Below are 5,537 nucleotides of genomic sequence, written 5' to 3'. Positions count from 1 at the left end.
CTTTTTATCTATTGAAAGGTAGTGGAGGGGGCGGCCAACAGTGGCCGCCCCAGCACATTGCCCTCCCCTGTTTTCCTATAAATACAGGGGAGGGCCGAGAGAAAAAAAAAAAAAGAAGACCCGAGAGAGGGGGAAGAGAAGAGAAGGGAGAGCAAAGAGAGGGGAAAAGAGAGAGAAGGGAGAACACAGAAGAAGAAGGAGCAGCAGAGGAGAAAACAGAAAAATACAGAGGAGAGAGAGAGAGAAGGAAAACCGCCGGCCACCGCGAACCGCCAGCACCACCACCTCCACCCCTGCCGCATCAGCTGCTGCCAGCATCAACACCGTTCCAGGTAACTTTCTCCACTGTCATTTTTTTTGCTTCGACTTCGGCTTCATGAAGATTAATTAGCTAGTTACTGTGCTGTGCACAGTAACTGGCTAATTAATTCACGGGTTACTGTGTGCACAGTAATTATGCACGCTAATTAATTCTCTGGTTACTGTGCACACAGTAACCCGGTTACTATGTGCACAGTACCAGCCCATGCATTTGGGCCATGTTCGGCCCAGTCCATGTAAAAGGGCCAGGTTTGGCCCAGTCCATGCAATTGGGCCTGATCCGGCCCATAAAAAAAAGAAAAAAAATAAAAAATATTATTGTTTTAAAAAATATTTATGATGTTCCCATTTTTTATTTATGTTATTTTTATTAATATCGGGTAGTATTTTTATGTCGTAAAAATACAAATCGGGTATTAAAATACCCGGTTTTTTTTGTCACAAACTTCCAAAAATACAAACAAATTAAAAAAAAAACATTTTTGTGCATACGGCCAAGTGTCTCAAATCTAAAATATCATATCGTATTTTTCATATGTCAAAAAACAATATTTTAGCATGCATTTTGGCTTTAATAACCAGTTTATTAAAGTCAAGAGAACATTGGCCAAAATCTCAAAAACAACAAAATATTTTATTTTGTTTGATTTTAGTATCAAGGATTATGAATTTATACGTAAATCGTATTCCTGATATTAAAAAGATATTTTCTTTTGACGACTTCGAATAGTTAGTTTTTTACCCGATGAAGATAAGGATCTCCTTACGGAGGAGGACTTTTCTTAAACCGTAAACGAACCAACAATTCAAAAACCACAACATGATTTTAGATTTTATCAGACATTAAAACAATGCAGCCTACCTTAGGTAGGGCGTAGTTGGGGTGCTAATACCTTCCCTTTACGCAACCAGTCTCCGTACCCGATCTCTAAAGACCAGTTAGGGTTCCTAGTAACCAGAATACTAGGTGGCGACTCCCAGTCCATATTTTCACTTATAGAGACAAGAATTCCTTGTCTCTCCCTATTTTCCAGGAATAAATATTCCGATTTTTCCTTGAGGGTGGACGATCGTCGCGCCGCCGCACACGTGCGACAAGCTTGATAGTGAAACATGGGTTGGAACTAATTAAGAGTAGGATTGACAAAACTAGAGAGAATGTACTTTATTGGACAACTTCATCCAAAAAAGAGGAAAATTTTCACCAAAATTCTTGCCATGTTTTTATTCCTATAACTAAAAGCTTGGTTCTTGATTGTTCAACAAGGTGGAATTTAACATATTTGATGTTAAAAATGTTTTGATTTATAAAGACATATTTTCTCGACTTAAGCAATGAGAAACCCAATATAATAGTCTTTCAAGTGAATCTGATGAGGAGTTTGCAAATTTAATTTGTGATGGGTTGAAGATATTTTATCATGTCAAATTACTATTTCTTTTCAAGAACAAAGTATCGTACAACTAAGCTATACTTTTTCAAAATTTGTTTGATTAGATTGACATTGCAAAATTAGGCTCCTTGTCATAATACCTTCTTTCATCCAAAGAGTATATAACCGATGTGTTGCACCTTAGCGGCGGAGCGTGGCGGAGTGGCGACCCTCGATTTCAGTTTTTTTGTTTTGTGAATAAGGAGTTGCCACCTAGTATTTTGGTCACTAGGAATCCTAATTGGTTTTTCAGAGATTATAAGGCAAGGGACTGGTTGCGTAAAGGGAAGGTATTAGCACCTCTAGTACGCCCTACCTAAGGTAAGCTGCTTGGTGTCTGGTTTGCTTTATAATTGCTATGGTGTTGGTGTTTTCTAATCCCATCAGTTTTTCTAGGTTTGATTCAAACTAAATTTATTATGATAGAAATCCAAGGAGATTCCATGTGCTTTAAAAGCTCATTTGTTCATCAGTATTTCAAGAGTTTGTGACTCGTAAATCACAAGGAGGAGGGACAAAAAATTTAAAAGCTATGGCGCTTTAAAAAACCTATTTTTGTCTTAGTGTTTTATACTCTCACGGCTTGTAAACCGTGGAGTAAAAAAATGAAATGTCCTCGATTATAATCAGGCTTCTTTCAAGGATGTGTGATGAGTTATTATTCCTAGAAAATTATTTTGGATATTTACCACTTAGGGTTTCTTTATCCAAATATTAACAGTGAATAATAAAAAGTTATTTCCAATAATATTTTGGATATTCATCCCTTTTGAATTTCTTTATCCAAACATTAATGGTGAATAATAGATGAATTCCCCAAAAAATAAGATTTTTTTATTTTTTGGAATATTGACCAATACCCTTTGGAGTTTTACAAACATGTAAAATCCAGAAATGCAAGAAAATAATTTTTGTTGGGTTTAAGAAATCCATTCGAAAACACATTTTCAAAACTTCCAATAATTTTTGTATATAAAAAAAAACATTCAAAACATATTAGGATATAGGCCATATGCAACACACAAGAAAATATTTTTTTTACAACAAACACTCCAGTGCTTAAGCATAAATGATAAACCATTGCACACTTTTTTTTATATAACAAACACTCCCCTGCTATAAATGATAAACCATGCTTGTACAGGGATGATGCATTCACACGCTAAAACACTATTCAAGAGGGAAAATACATTTAAAGAAGACCCGGATACTGTTCATGTGAATTATATTTCACTTGAACAGTACAAACACAAAGGAAAATGCATGCAAAAAGGTGAAGAGAACATACCTGGAGGCAGACAAAGAAGTTGCAACGCTGTTGAAGACTGCTGGCTAGACGATCAGTGTTGTCGTCTGTTCCAGCTCTTTCTCCCCTATTCTCTATTCGTCTCCTGAGTTTTAACTTCTGCAATCTTCGTCCCTCCCTCTCTACCGGTTATCTGCACTTTCTTCTCCCCTGTTCTGCAGATTTTATTTTTCAAAAAAGGGAGCAACCAGGAAAGCAATCCATGCTTGTTTTCTTGTTTCTCTTCTCCTTTCTTCGCCTTGGTTTTCTTTCTTTTATGCTCTTTTTTTTTCTCTCCTTTCTCTTCTACTGTCAATCTTCCCAACCTCACAGTAACACTGGTGAATGAGAGAAACTCTATATTCTCTGTGTTTTTCTCACCTACTGTCTGCCTCTCCATCGTATTTTTTCTCTTGTCTTTCTTTTTGCTCGTTTTTCCTGTCCTTTCTTTCTGTTTTTTTTTTCTCTTTTCTCTCCATTTTCTCATGTTTTCTAGGTCATTAGAGGGGCTTATATATAGTATAACATGTCTCTATTTAGGAAAGATTTAATTCATTAATTCTAGGATGCAAATCCCTACTGATTTGCACAAAAAAAAAAACACAAAAGGAAATTGAAATATTCTGATTCTGATTTTGTGCTCATGTCTAACTTCTTTCCAGTTTTTTAGATGATGGTGTGGCTTCTTTATTTCCTTCCATAGGGCCAGCTGCTCCCTCTGAAATGAGGCAATAAAAACATAGTTGCAGCTCCAAAAATCAGGCATGATGATAAAGGAAAACAACAGGAATTTACAGAGAAAAAAAAGAAAGAACTCCGCCGGGTAAGGGTGCATGCTGCAAAGTCTTATTTTTCCTTATTCGGTGTGGTAAAAATCTTGTCATTTATGATGATTCAACCCCCCTCTCCAACTTTTAATATCCTTTTCAATTCAATCCCTTATTTTAGTACTTTTTGATTCAGTCCTTGGTCCAGAAAAATCCTTCGAATCAGACCCGCGAACTTGGGCTAAATCCTTCCCACAGCAAAATTCTCTACCTTCACATTAGATATTCAAATGGGAATATCTTGAGCTTCTGATATCGAAATCAAGCAATTCAAAAGCCCAAATTTATCTACACATATAGGACTACAATTTTGATGAAGGAGTCGAAGTGAGATAAAATTGTTTTAGAGAACAGAATCTAGCAGTAATCTAGTTGGTCAAAAAGGATCTTCGAATCTAATTCAGAAACTAACAAATGTTGAGAATCCTGATATGACTGAGAGTATGATCTAAGAACAAATCAACAAAATTTATGATGGAAATAGAGTTTTTAGTGCAAACTCGAGTCAGTATCGTTCTCGCGACAGAATTCTCTACCTTCACATTAGATATTCAAACGGGAATATCTTGAGCTTCTGATATCAAAATCAAGCGATTCAAAAGCCCAAAATCATCTACGCGTCTAGGACTACAACTTTGATGAAGGAGTCGAAGTGAGATAAAGTCATTTTTGAGAATAGAATCTGACAGTAATCTAGTTGGTCAAAAAGGTTCTTGATCTGACAATGCTAAGTATCCAAATATGACTGAGAATCTGCCCTAAGAACAATGATCCCTATGCCCTAATAAAGGTGTACGCCAATTTTTCAACATGTCATGAGTGATAGAATATAGCTAGGATGGTCAGATATCGTACAAAACCGAGTCAAAATCAGAGCCTAAGTTGGAACAAAAAAAATTAAGACAGCAGCAGAACCTTTTTTTTTAGTGCACCTAAGATAAAAAAGGAACGAATATAGCATTATGAAGACTCCTGATGAACCTAAGAAAAACCTGATGATTTTGGTAGCAAAGGAGAAGGATAAAAAGAGCAGAAAACAGTTGAAACAAGGTTTCGAAAAAAAATATTTCTCTCTGCTTTTGTCAATCTTCTGGCGAACATGAGTTAAACTCCTACACTCTGTTTAAAAGAGGGATACACAGTCCCCAGCACGTGGGGTCCAAAATTGAGTAACGACACGATGTTTCTAATACAATCAACTCCTTGGAGATTTGAACATATAAAGAGTTTTCAACTTTTTCCACAATCTAGTAGTTGTAGTTTCCTTAACAACTTCTCTCAAAACTTTGTTAGACAAACAAAGAAAAATAGCACTATATCAACATTCCATAAGATCTTATTTTTCCTCATCATTTATCTTTTTAGACAAATTGTCTACACCTTTTAGTGTCTTGAATAAACCTCGTTGAACTAGCAAGGCACATATTAACATGTCACAGAATGAAGTTGTTCCTACCATAAACTTGTCTACATCAAACTTCACTATTGATCTTACTTTTATCATCATCATGAAAGCCAATTAATAACCATACAAGTTCTTATACCAATTTATTGCAGAAACAACCTTGAATCTTAAACTAATTGGCAAGTAGAGAAATATAAAAGAGCCATAATGAGTTGCATGATCAGTCACAATAAATTTATATGGTTTGGCATCTTAGGCTTACTTCA

This window comes from Populus alba, chromosome 1 (genome assembly GCF_005239225.2).
Source record: "Populus alba chromosome 1, ASM523922v2, whole genome shotgun sequence".
Taxonomy (NCBI): Eukaryota; Viridiplantae; Streptophyta; class Magnoliopsida; order Malpighiales; family Salicaceae; genus Populus; species Populus alba.
Note: the sequence above shows the minus strand (reverse complement) of the source record.